The sequence below is a fragment of the Diuraphis noxia genome, unplaced genomic scaffold (assembly GCF_037042655.1).
Source record: "Diuraphis noxia isolate RWA-SAM2 unplaced genomic scaffold, SU_Dnox_SAM2 contig0003, whole genome shotgun sequence".
Lineage (NCBI taxonomy): Eukaryota > Metazoa > Arthropoda > Insecta > Hemiptera > Aphididae > Diuraphis > Diuraphis noxia.
Window position 1 is genome coordinate 29,582,571 of NW_028301713.1, and position 22,861 is coordinate 29,605,431.

General features: G+C 26.2%; 1 protein-coding gene across 5 annotated transcripts in view; it reads right to left on the reverse strand.

Moving 5' to 3' along the window:
* Positions 1-5,207, reverse strand: part of LOC107167445 (pyrokinin-1 receptor-like) — a 66,438-nt gene extending 61,231 nt beyond the window's left edge. For 2 of the 5 annotated variants that reach the window (XM_015516483.2, XM_015516485.2), the window contains exon 1: positions 5,050-5,207. The gene's annotated coding sequence lies outside the window, so the exon portion shown is untranslated. Of the gene's footprint in view, positions 1-5,045 lie in introns of all 5 variants that reach the window. The other 3 variants (XM_015516484.2, XM_089223112.1, XM_089223113.1) reach the window with 3 other exon arrangements.
* Between the last annotated feature and the right edge of the window lie 17,654 nt (positions 5,208-22,861).

Genomic DNA, 22,861 nt, shown 5'->3' on the forward strand with positions numbered 1-22,861 from the left:
CTCAGAGGGTGTGCAAGAATGGGAAGAATTAGTTAGAAATATCAAACAGATCAATAAAAGAAAACAATGACTTAAAAGATCAAAAATTACTAACAATTAAAAAAAAAATTAGCTGTTGACACGACTATTCTAAGCACTTACAGTGTTTATTAATATTAAGGTAGGTTAGTAGTGAAATAAATAATTACAATCATTGCTATGATAAAAGGTATATTTCTGGGTGCAGATTTTAAAATACCATACCAACTTAAATGCATTTCTAGTTTCTACCAGCATAAAATATATTTTTAAGGTTCTTTATAGAAACATTAGAAACGACACGATTTTATTTTATTTGACTTTCATTCATTTTAAGAATAACAATAGTAGAGTTCTTCGTTTTTATGTTTAGTTGATGTCGGGCAAAGGTACATTGCCATTGAGGTAGGTAGTCCGAATAGTAGCTAATCATTGTTATAATGTAACTAGGTAGTTGTTTTTAAATTCTTAAAGAATACCAACGAATCGTAGATTTATAATATCAATAAGCGTGGTTCAAATAATTTATAATTTTATTTATTTTAATTTTTAATTTTTAATTGAAATGATTAAATAAATGAAATGTATCAAGGTATTTTTATGTATAATATTATATATTTTTTATTGGAAATAAATAACTAAAATTGTTCAAACTATTGTTAATTTGTATTTTTGATGTTTTGAAGTTTCTGTAAAAATTTTTTACGGTACACTTTGTATCACATTTCTAATTCATAGATAGTAAAATTAAAAATGTTATACATTGTTAATTACAAAATAATAAGCAAATTATCGTGATTTTATGCTTTTTATCAACAATTAAACCTTAAAATATTTCGCAATTTTTACAAACAAATTTTGTTATGTATTTTAATATTTTTGAAATATTGTGTGATAAAAGAAATTCTTCTTTATATTTATTTACTTTTGAATCTCCAATGGACCAATGAGTTCCGATTTGCTATTAGGAATTTTTGTCAAAATTAATGATTAAAGCAATTTATATCCCCCAAAAGTTGGTAACAGATACTAAAGAAAAAATATAAAATCATTATAAAATGTATTGATATCTATCGGAGCGTTAAGAATCTAAAAAAATCTGTAAAACATTAAAAGAAACCATTTGCGTGAAATTAAATTATCCGTATTTTAGTCAATCGGGCTACACTCACGGAGTTTTTGATTTTTGATACCATCTTTAAAAAAAAAAAAAAAAAAAAAAAAATAATAATAATAAACTATATCCAGTTTTGTTGTCAGAACCCATAAATTTGATATTACCAGAAGATAATTTTTTCTGTTATAAAAAGTCAACAAAACAAAAATAAGCCACTCACTATTATAGGCATATCATATTATTGTAAAACTAATAACACATTCATAATACAGAAATTAGAAATATAAAGTTTCTAAAAATATAAATGGTGCCTAATTTATTTTAATGAGGAATACCGTGAAAATGTGAGTAAAATAATTTTGAAAATCACTATTTCTAATAGTTTATAATTATAATATAATTAATAATAAACATCTTTTAGTAGATTTAAAAAAATGTACGTTATACTAGAATTTTTTAATGTATGGACACGATTATGTAACTAATTATTTAATTGTATACCACTACAATTAAATTGAAGTATATAGTATTGCAAAATTTTTTGTTGATTACTTAAAATTTATTCAAATTAACATAAGGCTAATATTATAGCAAGAGGATAAATTCTAGATAATTTTAGTTGGTGTGTCATAAGCACTCTAATAAATTAATATTTAAAATGGATTTTATTATTGCATAGTGTTATTTTTTTTTTTTTTAAGTGAATCAAAAATATGCATTACAATACATAACAATATTTATCTTATTATTGGAAATTGATTTGGGAAATAATTGAATTAGTTCTCAAAACAAATTTAACCATTTAAAATACTAAATATTAACATAATATTTTACATTTATACTATATAGATAATAAACAAACAGTAACTCTAGCAATTATGAAAACATTAACATTGTGTTTTATATTTTAATTAAAAAATAAACAGATAACGAAGTTTTGAAAAAATATATTTTGCAGATTTCAAAACAGACACCTGATTAAGAATTGAATTCAAAAAATTTAGCGAATTCAAATAATTAAAAAAAGAAAAATAATATAGTTTTTAAAATTAATATTATTTACAGTTTATGAATGATTGGTTAAAATGTAAATATAGTTGGAAGCCAAAAAATATAATAATTAGGTATAAACATAAAAGTGACATAGTTATTACAATCAATTGTGGATGAAGAAATATTTTGGTACTGGGAAGAATTGTTTTAATTAAAATGGACTCTATTGCCTTCTTGGCAATATTTAAGCAAATATAATTTTTTTTAATGGCTTCTAGTAAAAATACATTATTTAGTTTGATTTGGATTAAAACGTTTAATTGTACCACAACAAACACAATGTCTTCCTGATGCAAACATTAGAATTCATATTGCAGAGTTCTTACTTCTTAACATGTTGTTTTCGATTCGGTAATATGATGACAATTACGTAGTTTTAATTCAGTATAATTTATTATCCTCTCAATGAAATTTACGGAAAAAGTTAATTTACATAAAATGTTTCCCAGTAGGTAATAATGGTATAATAGAATACTTATATTAGTACTAATATTATATTGGCAATAAGTAATAACTAATAAAAAATTGATTTTAACTTTGAAAATATTTATTTCAACTAGATTAAACATTTCAATTAAATGTATGTATAATATATATATTCGTATACTATATGTATATGTACATTCAATCATTTTTATCACAGTTATAGTGTAGTTTATTATATGTGTATATATTAATAGTAGAGATGTTACAAACCATAATATTTAAGGTCGAACCGAACCCGAACCGAACTATTCTTTAAATTAACGAACTCGAACAGATTCTAACCTACACACTTTTAATCGAACCCGAACCGAACCGAACTCTTCAAATATTTTATTGAACTCGAATCGAACATTAAAAGTTAAATTGGATATTATTTTATTTAATATTTATTTATTTATTTATCATTTAGCCACCATACCTCAGAATTATTGAATAAAGATTTTACAACTATTTACTTAAATACTTTAAATACTTTAATAGTTAATAATTATTATGCATGAGATTTTTAATTTTTAATTATTAATATGATGATAACTGATAAGAATAAGAAAAAGCGGAAAACATCAATATTTAAAACAAGCAAATATTAGACAACTAATATTAATCTATTAATTATTAATTATTTAATTATAATTTATAATTTTAGCCGTTAATCCATCGACTTTTATTTTTATTTCTCTGGTTCGATTATCGAACGGAAATATTAGATATTTGGTTTGGTTCGATTATTTGGAATTTCCAATTCGATTTTCGAATCGAACCGAACACCCAGAGTTCGGTTCGGTTCGAAAATCGAACAGTTCGTAACATCTCTAATTAATAGGTATACAGTATTATTGAGCACTGGTAATTGAATGAAGATATATTTTATTTATGTATGAATATTATCGGTTGAAGTAAACACACACTTATAGCCAATGTTGGGGAATAATTTAACTTATACCTATGACAAGTTATACTAGAACGAACATTTTGAATAATTTTGAAATAATTTAAGTTCCTTTTTTGTTCCTAGTAAAGTTATTAAATAACTCATGGCTATATATTTTTATACTTATATTTTGAAAACAAATAGATTATTTATTTATTTACTATAAGTATATAATTTAAGTAGGTAGGTAATATCTATTCGACAAGAATATTTTGTTTTTCATAAATAGTGATTTGGAAAATACGTTATTTAAAAAAATAAAGAACACAATTAAAACTTTGGTAATTATTTAAATATTATTTTTAAAATGTCATTAATGGTTGCATAGTTATAATAGGTATAATATATTAAGAGGACGCCACACCCGCATGTGTTGTCTCCGTCTTACAAACGTATAACATAGCAAAATCTGTTTAGTGCGGGACAGCAACTGTTTTATAATAGAATTTTCAAAATTTCACAACACATAGGTAAGAACTTTATCTGTGTCATAGCGTCGATATTTTTTTGATAACATTAATATAATTAAAGTTATAAGCTTAAGAAAATACTTTTATTTTTTCATTAAATTACTTAAAATTATTGGTTTGTGCTATCAAAAAAAATAACGACGCTATGACACAGATAAAGTTCTTACCTATGCGTTGTGAAATTTTGAAAATTCTATTATAAATATTGAGGGAGAACAGTTGTCCCACGCTAAATAGATTTTGCTATGTTACGCATTTGTAAAACGGAGACAACACATGCGGGTGTAGCGTCCTCTTAACAACATAGTAGGAATATTGAGCTCTCATAATGTTTTTTTAAAATAAAAATTAACTTTAATCGTAATGAGGGTTTTTTTAACTCAAAATAATGTAAATTTACCAAATGGAAAATAATAATAAAATAACAATCTTATTACAATTTTGAAAAGTGTAATTCGTAGGTAATATGATTTAATCACCGAAAAAAGTATCTAACTTACACAAACCGCTTATAGCAGTTATAGCCGTAAGGTTGAGTGCCCAACGTATGACATAATAAACGTGCAATATAATCAACATTAATAATATTCCGTTGGGGTTTTTTTTTTTTTATAATTTTAACTCTGTGATCACAATTAGTTTCAAAAATTACTTAATATAATATAGATGAGGTTGCTTATAAGGAAAATAAAATGAAAAACAGTAACAATAGTATACAATTAAATTAAAAAGCCTACACGATCAAAGAAATAGATAATACTACATTATATTCAATAATAGGTGGTCACGATGTATTGATATAGGTTGGGACAGATGAAGAGTGAGAGGTTGAAATATCATTCCGTTGTTAAAACGGCGAATAAACCATAATATTCTTAAGTGACAATAATGGATATTATAATATAATAGCACTAGTATGACGCGACTGTGCGCATAATGTTAAGGCATAGGCATAATAAGTAGGACGTACTCACTGCTAAAAAGAGCACTGGTTGGAGCGGAGCAGCTATTGAACGCTTTGGAAACAAGACTTACGACAACCGAACGATGGTGGTCCGTACGACTCTCGCGTGCGAATCATACTGTACACGAAACACACGAGAGGCGCTCAAACTAAACTGCAACAGCAGCAGCATCGGCCGGTGACCATAGTAGCCGACGCCGAAGACCACGTGCGCGAATCGGATGGGTAGGAGGAGACGATAATTATTATTGTTATTATTATTATTATATAACACGCCACCGCTGGAGCTGTGATGTCGCCGAGTGTCAGTTCGATGATGATAATAATAATTTGTTTTGGATTCCGGATCGACCTTGACCGGTGGACCGCGATTCTGCAGACAAGGTTAGAGGAATCGGGGAAACGAATACGTTATTTGCGGTGAAAAACGATGATGTTTGTAAATGATATTAGTGATATAAGTATATTATTATATTATTATTATTATTATTACCTATAATCTTCGTAGTCGTGTCGACTGATATACAGTCTTGCGCATCACGAGAGTCTGCGGGAAAGTCGGACAACTCGTTTGGATTTAATAATAATAATAATTTTTTTTTTTAGACTAAAGCAAAAAACTTTATTTTGATTTATTACCGAAGTAGGTACTTACCTCATATATATGCTGCTATGTAATATGTTAATTTTTTTTTTCAACTTTAATAATATCATTAATTTACATTTACATTTTAAAAATAATTTAATCTTCGCAATCAATAATTATATATAAATATATAAATATTAAAAATTAAAAACTTTACGAAATAAAGTCAAATCATGTAGGTAAATAAGTATATGACATGATAGAGTAATTTTCAAAAATATATGAGAACACATTAATCAGAATTAAACGAGTAACAAAAACATACTGTTTTATAATATAACTAGTTTTACATTAATATTGTATGAATAATGAAATCGATTTTATGTTAATTTCTCTGATTCACTGGAACTTAGATTTGCCCTTATTAGAATGTGCCTATAGTGATTAATAAAAAACAAAAAAACGTAGATAATAATTTGCACACGGAGTATTGTATACGACGACGTATAACCAATCTGACGTGTTAGATTTAGATTTCATAAACATTTCAAACTGACATCACATTATTTTGTATCTGCCTAATATGATATTTTATAAAAAAATTCGTTGTATGCGTTATTACGAGAACTTACAACAATTTATAAATAAAATTAATTTCCACGTTAGATATAATAAGGATGTATAGACATCTGGGACTCTATATTATGCTAACCATAGAACTAAAAAACAAAATATCACCGGAAAACCAATCGTGATAATCCACGAAGATTATCTTCATAAGTTAGCTGACAACATATGTAAGTGCGAATAATAATCCCGATGACCCACACACATCATATTACATTGTGAACAACAGTTAAAGCGACGGTTTGCTAAGCCATTGTTTGGCGCGTAAGACAAAGGCATATTGCCACTATTATCTGTGTTCCCTCAATCAGAATCGAAATCGTACCAGCGCATTCAGTATTCAACGTGTTAACAAAGTTTAGGACTCGTGAATCTTGTTTGTTCTTTCTCTATTAACCGTCGTCTCCATGCATTGATTATAATAAAATTGTAGTCAATAGTTACGTGTTATGTGTTTATTGATTGCACGAAACTCGACAATAACTTCGATTCACCAGCGTAGTTGATTCTCGCGCCCTATATCATGTTGAGAATGCTCATTGATTGGTTAGGTTGTTAGGTTGTTGCTTGCCAATGTTATAGACACACAATGGATTAATCAGTTCTCAAAATCGTTTCTCGAGTTGATTTGATAGCTGACTATGAAAATCTCTCATCCTGAACATAATTATTATATGTTGGTTAATTCAGGGCCGTATTTAGGAATTTGACACCAAGGGGCAACAAAAAAAATACGCCTCATTAATCATTATTCAAAATACAAATTTAAATTATAAAAAAATTAGCCGCCTTCTCCTACTCAGACGCCCGGGACAACAGTGCCCTGTAGCTCCCCCCTAAATACGCCCCTGGATTAATTGGTCTGATTCTTAAACGTAATTCTTTAGACGACGGACGTTAGCAATTTTGAAATAATTTTTAACATTCAAGGATTGATCGAAATGAGAGTCAATACTCCTATAGAATAGTTGAATGGATATAAGCCTTTAATATTGATATCCGAGACTCCTACCAATACCAGGTTTCAGGCCATGTTGGGTACCGGTACTATCTCATCTACGAATGCTCTTCTATCGATAATGGTGCGTAAACTAGAATATTTATGCTATGATAATATATTCATATATCATATTATTATACACTTCCGTTGTTTATAAGGTTTATATTATTCTAATATTTGCTGGTATTATTTATTGCTACAAAACACTTGTTTTATATGTATACATTTTTTCTTTAAATTTTAGTATGTATACATGCATATACAATATTTAATACCGGTTTGAGAATATTATACATTATATTTTTCTTGTACCCGTGGTTGAGAAATCCTCCAAATGTCGTTGAATTTATTAAATAAATTAAAATTGATTTTATAATTGCCTATTTATACGAGTTTGATTTTGGTTAAAGGAAAGTTTTGTTAAACGCTTATACAGTTAGACGCGTACTACATAGTTTTGACTTCTTATGATGAATAGAAAATAGAAAAGCTTAGACAATACTTTAAGACATCAAAACACGTATATAATAATAAAGTGTTGTAAATATGCTTGCAATATATTATTATAAATAGCACAATATTTTTTGAGATTAATTTTCAGCGAACAATAATTGCAATGACTGTGTATTTTATATTGTTAAAGTGTGTAATAATAAACAATATGATATTGACAAGATAAAAACCAGAATTTAGTTCTAGTGTTAAATATATTATTGAACCTCTCTCATCAGTAATAAGTATTAAACATAATATACATACTATTAATTATAAATTCACGCAGAGTGCACCTATTCAATGGACCAACGAATATAATAATTACCTAACACAATATCATCTGGATTTAATTACCAACATTCCAGTTTTTAATTAAAATTAGTTTTAAAAATGATACGTATGTCAACTGTAATATTATATATAATTATAATACAACAAAAATTAATCACGTTGAACGAACATGTATGCAATATAAACTCGTATATAATTTTGTTTATTTTTGCAAGTTTACAAGTTTACAAGTTTACATTTACCAATGTTTTATTGGTTAAATATAATATTAACAACATACCTACTAGTATTTAGTATTTGTTACAGCAATGGGCCCTTTGATATTTAGCCACACGAATAACGAATGTGAAAATATACGAATATTAATCATGTGTTTAAGGGAATCCCGCCCGGTAATTTTCTGTCATTATCAAACCCACGTGCTATATATTATGATTTTAGACATGTTTTTTGACAAACATGCTGATTAATGTGTAATGAAATGTAAAGAATTCTGAAAACAGATTTAAATTAATCGTAAAGTCTACTTATTCACTCCGAATTTTCGATGTATGAAATAACTGTGTGTGTGCAAGCACGCGTGTCTGAAGTTAAACTTCGTAGTTGTTGGATTCATAGAATTTCATATGTGATACTGAAATGAGAAATTAAATGAAAAACAAAAACAATATTATAATATGATTTTATACACATTTACCTTATACTACATGTATATATATACTACATACCGATTACCGAAGGGATAATGTGGAGCCTGCCCCGCCTATTTCCATGTGATTCTACCAATGAATGTTAGCTTTCGTGATGCTCATTTTCCATATAAAGACATCTGAGCACGCTGAGGAAAATAGTTATCGACCTGAAGAGAGCATAACTAAGTAGTATATATTATTGATTTTTAATAAACGATATTACATGGAGGTAAATACATGTGAAAACAATTTGGCCTCCATATAGTGATGACACGTGAAAAAAAAAGGTATCATATTGATTCCTCCATAACTTAGTGGTTAAAGCAAGGGTCTCGTAAAAAAAGGAACTATATCGATTATTATATTTTGTCATCAAGACAAGCTACATCATATAATTTTCCTTCAAGAACCTACATTACTGTAACCAATACAAACGAACGAACAGTCGAACGGGGCACTCAAATGTAACGGTCACGTGATCTAACTTCTTTCTCACTGGCTGCTTAAAGAAGTTTCACTTCAAAAATTGTTTGTTTTATATAATTACCTATTTAACAATAACTGTGCTACAACCTCGGCTTGGAATTCGTTTTAGTTCTAATAAATTCTACATTAAAGTCAGAATGAAAAATAAAATTACGTTTTTAAATTTTTATTACCTAACTTAATTTCAAATCAAATACTTTTATACACCATAAAACCGGGTCTCCTTGAATGTATATTTACTATATAATTGTAAACATACATAGTTAATTTATAAAAAGCTATCAAATAAAAATAAAATTTTGCATAGACATTATTCTTTTGCAAGGAAAATTGATAAATCATAGATATGATTATGTATTTATGTGTTAAGAGGTGGCTTAAAGAATTTTCAATTATGTTTTCTGTGCCCAATCTATACTAGTTGACCAGTAGTTGTATACCCAGTAATGAAATAATTCATCCACTGAATGTCTTGACATCCTAACTATCCATAAATAATGTAATAGTTGAAGATAATATTATTGCTCGTTGCAGATTATATATTTTTATTTGTTATATAAGTATCAACAACAAGTTGTATAATTATAAAGTCTATTACCATAGACTTTATATTAATAGACGGAGTATAATATAAGACAGGCAAGATGGTCTCGGGTAGTGTGATGGCAGCAAATTGCGTTACAGTGATGTATTATTATAATAAGTCAATATAACGAAAATGTTGACATCAAAAACCAAACAAATTGCTATCAGACTTAATACAACTTAATTTATAATTCGTTAAATTAATACGAAACTAGTAATAAATATTCATGAATCATGATAATAATATAATATAATTACATACTTGTGTTGATCTTGTATAGGTAGGTACATGAGTTTAAGTGTGAAATACTGAAAGAGATTGTTTTATTGTTTAAGAACTTACTATTTAAATGCCTAAACGTCGAGGAAAATGAAACTACGAGTCAGATGATTAAATTAATTTCTGAAATTTCTTGCATAAAAAATTAAAAAAGCTGGTTGTCTATTAGTTGAAAAAAATATTCAGTCATGATAAAGTTTTAAAGTTTGTTAATAATGTAACTTGAATTAGGCTGATAAGGTGGAAGATATTAAAAATATTGATGCAACTAATAAAATATAAAGGAACAAAATATAAATTACCTAAAATTAAGGACTATATAAGGTACGTGCTAAAACTAGTGGCATATTATAAACATTATCTGTTACTCTATTATAGTTATTTCCCCCGTTCAATGACGATAGAAAGAATTATTTTACATTATAATCATAATATCTAAAATTTAAATCATTAATATTTCACGCTTTATCATAAAATAAGCTACTATATATAGCTTATTAAAAAGAAGAATCCATTAATTTTATAGTATGTCGTATTGAGTGGAGTTGGGACCGTATAGCACTATGATCCTCGATCCTCTATTAAAGCATTTTAAAATTAAAATTAAGACGCTATCGAAGACCTGGGTTGAATATTTATAAGCATTGTAACTTCATCAGTAATTTTTTTAGTTCAAATAACGATTTTAGCCATTAATAAAATGTCTTAGAACAAAGTTTGTCATTCTAAACAGCGTTGGTGATTCGTATTGATTTTGTAGCTTGTATATTTTATTAAAATTAATAAATATTGCTACTTTAATTTGTTTAATTTTACTTTCAGCTTAAGTCCAGCTAGGGGATGCCGATTTTACGAGCAAACCTCAAACAGTCTGCGTGACAATCAAACGCAGAATCCTCGTATATTATAATGGTTTTGATTATCGTTTATTTGCTGCACCTTGGCAAACATGAACCGCCTGTCACTGATTGGATCGAAACCACCATTCGTAGTGTTTTTTTTTTCTCACTATTTTGAACAGCGACTCACAGAATAAAAATATTTGAACATCGACGGGCGTGACATCCAGCTAGTCGTAAATAATATCATTTAATGTTGCAGATCTGGCTGCACGCGTGGTAACTGGTAACACATATTTCATCAGACACTGAGTACATATTCACTTTAACGATCATTGTGGTTGTCTTTTTACTTTTGCATTTATATATGTAAATATAAATTCAAAACTTATAAAACAACAATCGACATCAAAGTTATAATATTTTATAACCTAAAGGCTAAAACACATCATCTGCATCGACGACACAGACTTTATTTGACTTTACTCAGCCAACTGAACGGGACTACAAGAAGATTAGAGAACCCAAGAAGTTGATGGCCGGGTATGCATATAAAATACAAATGAGTAAATATCATAACTTATATAGGGTAAAATGGTAAATACTAAATATTAAATAGTAAACGACGGACGGTGGTTAATATTGTATTATATAGAGATTTAAGTCAGTCATTGAGACATCAGGTACTCAGATAAGTATACAACTGTAATGATAATATTATTGTTATATTGAACACAAATTACAATACGTTTATAGTTTATATGTTTTAGCACAGAATAAGACAATATAGACACATTGCTGTTGTGTCCAGTGGAACGGAATGAAATGGCCAATTAGATGATATTAAGAAATTTACTTAAGTGTTTCTTCTCTTCCCCGTCAACATCTCAATAAAATACGAGACCTTTATCAACAATCTCAAACTGAGACACGCTTGCCTCACCCACTCTCATTCAATGGAGAAAGAAACCCACCCTCCCATATTTGTATATGTTGTAAGATACTAAGATACACCACATCATATTTTGGCTTTGGTACAAAACTAAATCCGGGCCCCTCTTAAATAACAACTAATTTTAAAACATTTTTTTTTGTATATATTTAAGTATTTGAAGTTATTATTTGCATGAACTCCGGACCCTTTGAAAGTCCGGGCCCCAGTGCAATGGGTCCTTTTGATCCCCTCTCCTTGGCGAAACACCACTCACTGTTAAACATATTTTAGCCAAATATAGAATCTACGATAAGCAAAGAAAACAATTCCAAATTTCCAACCACTTCGCTGAAATACTCAAGCCCGACCTTAAAGACATTTTCATATAGTTCCCATCAGAAACTCACCTTGTAAATAAATTGTAAATTGGGTATTATAAGTCATAATGGCAAAAACGCGTTGATTCACAGGACACGTGCCAATGATTACTGATAAAGTAAAACTAAACATCATGAAATTTAATCTGACGATCAACTAGTCTATCTCATTTGCTTTAATACCTAACCATAGCGCTCTTTAATCATCAGAATTCACTGTTTCACCTTATATAATGTAAATAGACCTAATCAAAATTACAATATACTTAACTAAACAATATCAATTATTATTTTTCTAAACCACTGTAGACATTTATCTTTGATTAAATGTTTCATATTGATTTTCGAAGTTCCCATACAACAAGGTACGTATTTCTAGCAAGGTTAACATGTTAGCGGAGTTGATGCGAATAAAAACAGCAGGTGGTCGCCCATCCAGTAGGTAGGTAAATCAACATTTAAAATAAATTTCTTTCTGCGAGCTACTATAGTTGCACGGTTTTTTCACGTCTTTAACTAAAACTCAAGTCATTAAACGGCATTGTCGACATTACGTTGACACTAATTTAAATAATTTGATATTAACAAAAAAAAAAAAAAGTGACAACTAAGTTAATTTATTCTCCGTGTATATTTTCATGTAAAACATAATATATTTTTAGGAGGATGTTGTTAAGTGGTATATGTATGCCACTGGCTTAAATGTGATCCGTTTGGAATTGTGGGAGAGGATAGAATAGTATGGAAGATTTCACTATGATGGAAGCTCCCACGTGTGCGGAGCCATCAGGGTGGTTGGTTTTGAAGACTTAGAACCCAGGTAGGTAGAAGTGGTTGAGTTGGCAAAGTGGGTTTCTGATATGATATACAACGTGTTTGTAAAATAAGAGTAAACTACTGAAACCAAAATGTTTTTAGGGCATGTAAAATTTTGGATGATTTCCAATTTGTTTTAACTGAAGGTATATTTCATAGTATATCATATAATTTGACAGAAATGCACAAGAATATTCAATAGAAATAGTTAAATATTGATCAAACTTTCGAATCAAATTTAAGTAGTGTACAGATATTTGTACGAAAACATTTAAATTGAAAATATTACTTCAATTTAAATAGTAGTTAATGAATATTTCATACTAAAATCAAAAATGCCTTTAGATTTCCTTCCGTAATTTTAATTCTAAGAAAAATAATACTTGTTATTAAAACTCGTATAATTAATTCAAAATGTTAAATTTACCTAACTAGAACATATAATAAATAAGCTAGTTGTCACATTAAGATATTTTATTATTTATTATAGCTATAATAATAATTATTTTAATTTATAAGAGCCAATATCGCAGCAAACTTAACGAATTAAATTTCAATAGTAAAAATAAAAGACCATTGGTACCTTTATAGAAATCCAAGAACAAAAAAAATAATCGCCAAATATGCTTTTGATAACCAAGTACCAAAAACTATAATAGAAATGATGTCACGAGCAATTCACAAACACATAGAAGAAAAATAATGTATACTATTATTTATGTACCTTAAAAAAAAAAAAAATAATTTTACATAATGTATTTTACTATTTTAACATAATTATTAATTAATATGGAATTTATTACGTCGTTGAAGTAATGAGGGTCCTATATGATGAGACAATCGTGCAACCTGTTGACGAATGTATGATTTTGGAAAAACTTTTAACCAAAACTGTCAATATTTTCGAATTTACAATTCATGTTTTGAAATTTTGTATTTATGTATGTGAATTAATACCGGGATTTTTGTCGTACATTTATGTTTACGTTTCTTACATACCATAAAGCAGAGGTTCCCATACTTTTCACGGTACAACCCATCTTGAGGAATGTTTAAATTTTGACGTAATAATCTAATATCAAATATTTAACATTTTTGGGATATATAAATATTTCAAATATTATGTGACCCTCCAAAAATATGAAAGGGATCCACAGTTTGGGAACTTCTGCCACAAGTAATTTATAATTCTACTCATGATATTTATCATCAAAAAATTCTTGCAGTAGGTAACTGAGTTAATTTTTTGTCTAACGTCACATTAATAAGATACTTAATGGCTGGCTTTCAAGAGATAAAGCTATATTATTTAAATTACACGATGGCGGTGAACAGTTATGGCGTAGACTGAATAACACGCTTAAACTCTTTGAAGAACTTATACTATTTAAATGATTTTGTAAATTGAATATTATCTCTTCTTTGCTTCAATACTCGGCGCGGTTATCGTATCAACAAGTATAATATTGCTAATTATTAGTGTGTGAGGTCAATGATATAATATGTAGACAAAAAACCATAGCACACCACATGCCATCTTTCCTCTACAAGTAAAATCTATGAATCATACATATTATATTTCAATTAATGAGTAATACGTTTAAGTGAAAAAAAAAAACGTTGTTTGAATAGTACATAATGTACATATTATAAGTGTTACTTGAAATTTTTCGGCTGCAAGGAAAATTGACGAATCATTGGTATGTTTTTGTGTATGGTACAGTGGGAAAATATCTAGCTCAATGGTAAAATTATGTATATAAATATTAAAAATCCAATTAATTATACAAAATACATTTTATAATAGGTACTTATGAAGTGCTATTAACTAAATAAAACATGTTACATTAACAATTTATGATTGATTAAATGGGAAATGAATTAAAACATGGGCATTTAATTGTATGTTTTAGTTCACGATAATTTACTAGAGAATATGTACTATATATTATGTACCCCAGATATAAATAATTTAAAATTATTGTGTTATAATAATAAAAGCAAATTAAGTAATTTTGAAAAAGCGACGAAATATTTTATTAATTTTAAATTTAACGAATGAAAAATTTGAAAATAAATAATAAAATGTATGGGTAATGGGTATTGGGTATACAAATTTTCATTCTTAATAAATTTAGTATATGTATAATAGTATATATATATATGTACATAGTGGTAATATGAAAATATTTTATCTAGGGTACTGAAAATAATAATACTATGATAAAGATTAATAGAATAGGGATTGCAATGACAATAAACTAATGATTTTAATAACAAATAGTAAATTGTTATTATTTATTATTGAATTATATTTATATACAGTGTTAAAATTTGTAAAATATTGTAAAAACACTCTATGTGTTAACACAATGAAATTAATAAAAAAAAATTGTAATAAATATTAAATTTGCAGAATTTTTTTTTTGTTGCTTAGTATAAAATATTAATGTCTTTTGAAGACAATATGACATAAACTATTGATAATTATTTTTTTATTATTTCCAAGAAAGATTTATTTATTTATTCACAATTATAAGGCACATGCAAAATAATAAAAACTATTCGAGTTAAGATTGGCAAATGGCATAATTAATATTAACTGTACTAATGCAGCCTTATTTTATTTTATATGCAATCAGCATAAAATTAAATAGATCCGTTTCAAAGTGAACCGGGAATGTAATTTGTGGTTCCTTGAATTTAGTTAATAATGGCATGTATATCACGTTTTCAAATTTGAATTGCTCATAAATTATTTTTTATCAATAATAAATGTTTTTAAAATGTGTTAAAATCATAAATAATAACAAATACTACACGAGTATCCTTGTACAATATTATAGTTGATTAAGTAAATAATAAATATTATTATTTATATATAATTATAATTTAATATTATATCTGTATGAATGATGTACCTATACATAAAACAATTTATATATGTGATAATAAATTTATTAAAAGTCGTCTTCACGAAAAGCTTGTATACTGAATTATATTGAGCGTACATTTATATTATCATGTAAATATTGAACTATAAACACATCCATTGCAAGCTATCGCTTACAAGTTACAATAAGACATGTATAACCATGTAAATAAATTTTAAAATATTTTCATTTTTAATTCTTCATGCAAAAACTTAAAGCCATAGTTATAATATTAAACTATCCGTGTTAAATGCTAATAACATTAAATCTAGTGTACTATATTAATATAAATAATATAATGTGTTTGGGCTGAATACACGGTTTTTTCTTACCGAGCATATAAATTGCATAGCTAAAACGCCGTTCGATGTTATTAAAATAAACCGATAATATTTTAGCTCAGTTATTTTGATATTTAATGATAACTAATAAAAATTGTAAATTTAATACATTACTTGCATATAGTTTTACTTAAAAATGCAATTAATTAATATTTATAACATATCTGATATCATATCATGAATTTGTATACTGCAGTTTAAAATAAATGCTGATATTATATGATTAATGTTTGTACTTATTGCATCAATTTCTTATGAACTAATATAATTTATATAAATAAATATTTTACAGTATCAACGATAAAAGCTTATGGTTTTAAATTTAAACTAAAGCTGTACTTAAATATGAAAAAAAAAAGGATTGGAAAATTATAAAGTTGAAATTAAGACTTTAAAGATAAAACAATAAAACAATAAATACTTTTATATATTTACATGAAAACAGTATCCTTTGAATTAAAAAATATCAAAGGAATGTACACAAATCGCAAAAAAAAATTACACGCATATTAAAACTAAAGATTTTACATCACCGTTTTAAATGCTTCACGGATAGGTCACTTGTTCTAATAAAATATTCACAATATTTTGCTCAAATTTGCTTTTATGTTAACCTTTTTTTTATGTAACCTTTTTTGATTAATCAATTACTAATTTAATCTGTAAATATTTAATTAAACACAATAATTTGTATAATTCTTGTGAACTTAAAAAAAAAGCGGGTAAGTGGATGTCGCTCTGCTGTACATTTGGTGGTGGGGTGGACTTCTGACTAGGGTAGGTTACGTTTGAATGCAATGATAATACCTATCATTGCATTTAAATATAATTTAAATATATATATTAATTCATATAATTTTATGAATTTCTAGCTTAAAATAATTTGTTAATTTTCTTGATTTTTACATAATATGTTGTCAAAACTCAAACTTTGAATGCTTTTAAAAAAAAAATCGTGCCTATGTATTTTTAATATTTTTAACTGCAATTATTACAATGTGTTAGAAGCCTTATATTAAATTTCCAAGCTTTTCTACTGACCGAACAAATAAATTTTTTACGAAATGTATACAAAAAAAAACCAAAAGTTGAAAAATTAAAATGTCAGTAAACAGCTCAAAACAAATTTAAATATTTAAACATTCAGTCAAAATTTTAAGTATATTCGGTCATTTGTTTTAGAGTTTCGCTAAAAGTGAAAATCCATTGTTGTAAAAATTTAAATTTCAAATACTCATAAAAATATGTGCATTTTCAATTTTCAAAAGCAAGTGATAATATTATAATACTAAATAATATTATGAAATATTACGAGACGTGTGTTACATAAAATTATAGTAGGTAAAATTAAATCATTGAAACATTTATTAATAGAATGGATCTTCATTTATTACGTAAAAAAGTATTGTAAAAATATTCGATAAAATACATTGATATTAATTTGCTTGAGTGGATACAAAATAGTAATAATAATAATTTAAAATTCGGATTTCCTGTTTTAATTAAGGTGACATTTACGATAAAAAAAACAATCCACATTATGATTGCCAATTTAATTTTTTCGTATTTAGTCAAAATTTGAACTTTAAATGCTTATAAAAAAAAATCATGGCTATGTATTTTTAATATTTTTTAACTGCTATTGTTACAATGTGTTAGAAGCCGTGTATTAAATTTTCAAGCTTTTCTACCGAACACAACAATTTTTCTCGATATTTATAGAAAAAAAATTAAAAAAGTTGAAAAATTAAAATGTCAGTAAACAGCTCAAAACAAATCTAAATATTTTGAAAATTTTATCAAATATAGAAAATGCCTATATAAACATTCGGTTAAAATTTCAAGTATCTGCGGTCATTTGTTTTATACTTTTAGAGTTACACCAAAATAAGAAAATCGCTAAATGTGAAATCCAGTGAAAATCCAATGCTCATAAATATTTAATTTGAATTTTCGGTGGACTTTTTATTTATGATAAAGATTGATAAACTTGTAAGGAATCTTGTATTACATTTTCAAATCTTAGATATAAAAGAAACATTTTTTATGAATTTCTAGCTTAAAATAATTTGTGAATTTTCGTGATTTTTACGTATTTTGTCAGTATTCAAACTTTGAATGCTTATAAAAAAAAATTGTGACTATGAATTTCTTATACCTTTCAACAGGCTATTGTAACAATATGTTAAAAGCCTTGTATTAAATTTTCAAGCTTTTCTGCTTAACAAATAAATTTTTATCGATATTAATTTAAAAAAAACTAATAATGATTTAAAATTTAAAATGCCTATGAATAGTTCAATTTAAGTCGAAATTTTTAGAAAATTGCATGGTAGATAGAATATACTTATATAAACATTCGGTAAGAATTGCATGTATCAATGGTCATTTGTTTTAAAGTTACATCAAAAACCAAAATCGATTTTGTCGAAAAATGAGTGTGCGTAAAATTTCTCGTTTTCCCCTTAATTTTTAGTTTGTTTTTCTCGATTATTTAAAAAAGTATTAAGAATTTTTTACTTTTGACCCCCCAAAGTACCAACTAGATTCACTTTCTGATCGAACGAGGACTGAAGTCAAAAATCGAAGCATTTTTACTGCCCCAAAACGTGATGACAGACACACACAAAAAAAAAAAAAAAATACACATCATGGTAAAATCAATACATTCATCGCTCCGCTCAGAATCTAAAAGTAACGTTTATTTTAATTTCAATTATAACCAAACAAAATGAATACATTTAAAGAGAAAATTAATTTTATTGTTTTAAGAACTAAAATTTCACACGTAATGATTTTAAATGAAAAGAGAAAAACGAACAGCCACTTTGAAAGTTTATAACTGTTTTATATTAAGAAAATAATAAATATAATTTTTATTGTTTCCAGTATTGTGAATAGTCTTTAAAAATAGAGATAAAAGACATCTGATAATAATAGGGACGTAACTCTACAATTTTAAAAGCCACGAATTATAAATGAAAAATCAAATTTAAAATTAAATTTAAGATTGAAGAGTAACTTATAAATAAATATTATTAATAATTATACAAAACAATGTAATCTTTTAGATTTAAAACAGTTTCTAATGTCATGTTTTTCATTGGTAAATAAGAACAATCTTTTCATGACAAAACTTTTTGTTCTCTTAATCAAAAACTATTATAAACTCTACATTTATTTTGTTTAAAGCAGATCTTGTACTAAATGTTTAAAATACCATTTAATTTTTTTTTAGACAGCATTAAATTGACACAAGGCATTATTTAATTTGCTAAAAACAGCAGCGTTTTCAGTTACGTTGATCTGATACCGGAAACGAGTACTAATATATGAATATTAAAAAAAGTATCTTTCCAAATGGCAAAACAATACAAGTGTTGATACCCTAACACAAAATTTCAGAAAATCACATGGCTTCTTATATACATTCCTTATTATATCTATATTATGTATCATATCATGTGGTTAGAGTTGTTATATTCTCGTCATAAATGGCAGTTAATTAGAAAACATATTAAAAATAAAACGTGTACCTATGATCTACCTAAATGTATATGGAGTATAATGTATGATTACATACATGTATATATAAATGAATATAAATGAATAGTGATAAACATATAAACATTCTAACCATATTTATTTTATTTATAACGAATATCTCACAAAGAAAAAGTAATATTATGAATATTAGTGTGTGTGTGTTTATATTATTTTAATAATTCTAACACTTGTATTAATAAATTTAACTTATATACTTTTTTTAACTTGCAAATCAAAAAATTACAGTTTAACTGTCGTTTAACATAAAAAAAAAAAAACTATGAATTTTAATTGGCGGTTCATTAATCTAAAATGTTCATTCCCCTGAAGTATGTAGGGTCAGTATAATTTGCCAACCGTTGATATTAGTTTAAAATGTAATCGCTAACGACGCTGAATATTCACGAAACTTCATTTACCATAGTTAATTAGTCATATTCATAAACTGGGTTTTGTTTAAGTGGGATCAATTGTATATAAACTTACCATTGAGTTTAATATTCTGTTTAATGATAAAAATATTTTGATATTTCATGGACTATGTAAAATAGTTTTATACGAATTGATTATTTATTTTCTGATTAATTACCTATATGAATTCATTAACATATAAAAGCTTACATTTATGTTAGAAACTGGTAGACAATAACGAATCAAACAATTTAAATATTCTAACCTAATCAAATGCATATATGTAACATGATTTAAAAACTAACCAATTAAATTAAATTTTGTAATTATTATTGAATTTGATGTAGAATGATAACAATAAATCAAATACTAAAATTATTATTCTTATATAATTATTCAAAAATATTTTTGTTCGTTGAGATTTCAAATTAAAATTTTCACGAAATTGGTTGTTTAATTGAAAAATAACAATTTTATTTATTTGTTGTTTCAAAAAATATTATTCGAATGGACTTGATAATAGTTGTATTTACTTAACTCTATATAGAATTTCAAACATGTTATTTAAACTATACATTTTTTGAACATCGAAAATATTCTCATCGATCGACAATACGTTGATACCTATTGACTTTTAAATTAATAACAGAAAGGTAATGTTATAAAATAACTAATTATATTGCGATTTGTTTTTGATGAAAGTTATTAAAACCTGCTATATTAATAACAGAAAAATAAATTACTAATTACAAAATATCATAAAATAGTTTATATTGACAGGTAATACTTGGTAATAGTCTACAAAATTCCACTTCGAATCGTCTTTCATATTAAAAGTAGGTAGGTACGATTATCAGCAATAAATTCATACCAAATCATCTCATTACTGAGATCTACGCAACGTATAAACACCTATTTGACAGCTTTATTTTTAGTTTTAATTTTAGATTCTGAGCGGAGCGATGAATGTATTGATTTTACCACGATGTGTGTTGTTATTTGTTTTATTTTTTTTATTTTTTTTTTTTGTGTCTGTCATCACGTTTTGGGGCAGTTAAAATGCTTTTAGTGCAAACACTCATTTTTCGACAAAATCGATTTTGGTTTTTGATGTAACTATAAAACAAATGACCATAGATACGTTACAAGTTTGTCGATCTTTATCACAAATAAAAAGTCCACCGGAAATTCAAATTAAAGTTTTATGAGCATTTGAAATTTAAATTTTTACAACATTGGATTTTCACTGAATTTCACATTTAGCGATTTTCTTATTTTGGTGTAACTCTAAAAGTATAAAATGAATGACCGCAGATACTTGAAATTTTCACTGAATGTTTATATAGGCATTTTATATATTTGATAAAATTTTTAAAATATTTAGATTTGTTTTTTTGAGCTGTTTACTGACATTTTAATTTTTCAACTTTTTTTGTTTTTTTTTTCTATAAATATGGATAGAAAATTTATTTGTTTGGTAGAAAAGTTTGAAAATTTAATACAAGACTTCTTACACATTTTAACAATAGAAGTTTAAAAATAAAATAAATTCATAGTCACAATTTTTTTTTACAAGCATTCAAAGTTTGAATTTTGACAACATACGTAAAAATCACGAAAATTCATAAAAAATTTTCCTTTTATATCTAAGATTTGAAAATTTAATATAAGGCTCCTAACATATTCTTAAAATAGCAGGGGAAAAATAAAAGAAAAATATAGTCACAATTTTTATTTACAAGCATTCAAATTTTGAATTTTGACAACATACGTAAAAATCATGAAAATGGATAAATTATTTTAAGCTAGAAATTCATAAAAAATTTTCCTTTTACATCTAAGATTTGAAAATTGAATACATGGCTCCTATCATATTTTTACAATAGCAATTGAAAAATAAAATAAATGCGTAGACTTAATTTTTTTTACAAGCATTCAAAGTTTGAATTTTGACAACATATTATACAAAAATCACGAAAATCACGAAAGTTCGTAAATTATTTTAAACTAGAAATTCATAAAAAATTTTCTTTTTAAATCTAAGATTTGAAAATTTTTAATAATCTATAATATATTCTAGACAGATAAACCGTCTTCGCTCATAATCGTTTTTCATATACAATGATATAATATCATTAAATTTAATTTAATTCCATCCATTACAGTAACCCACTTGAAACCTACTGTACAGCAGAGCGACATCCACGACTTACCCGCCTTTTTATTTGTTGAAAATCGTTGAGCTTGGCAATCATAACGTGGATTGTTTTTTTTATCGTAAATGTCACCTTAATTAAAACAGGAAATCCGAATTTTAAATTATTATTATTACTATTTTGTATCCACTCAAGCAAATTAATATCAATGTATTTTATCAAATATTTTTACAATACTTTTTTACGTAATAAATGAAGATCCATTCTATTAAAAAATGATTTAATTTTACCTACTATCATTTTATGTAACACACGTCTCGTAATATTTCATAATATTATTTAGTATTATAATATTATCACTTGCTTTTGAAAATTGAAAATTTACATAATGATTTAGGAAAGACGATTACCATAATTACGAGAGAAA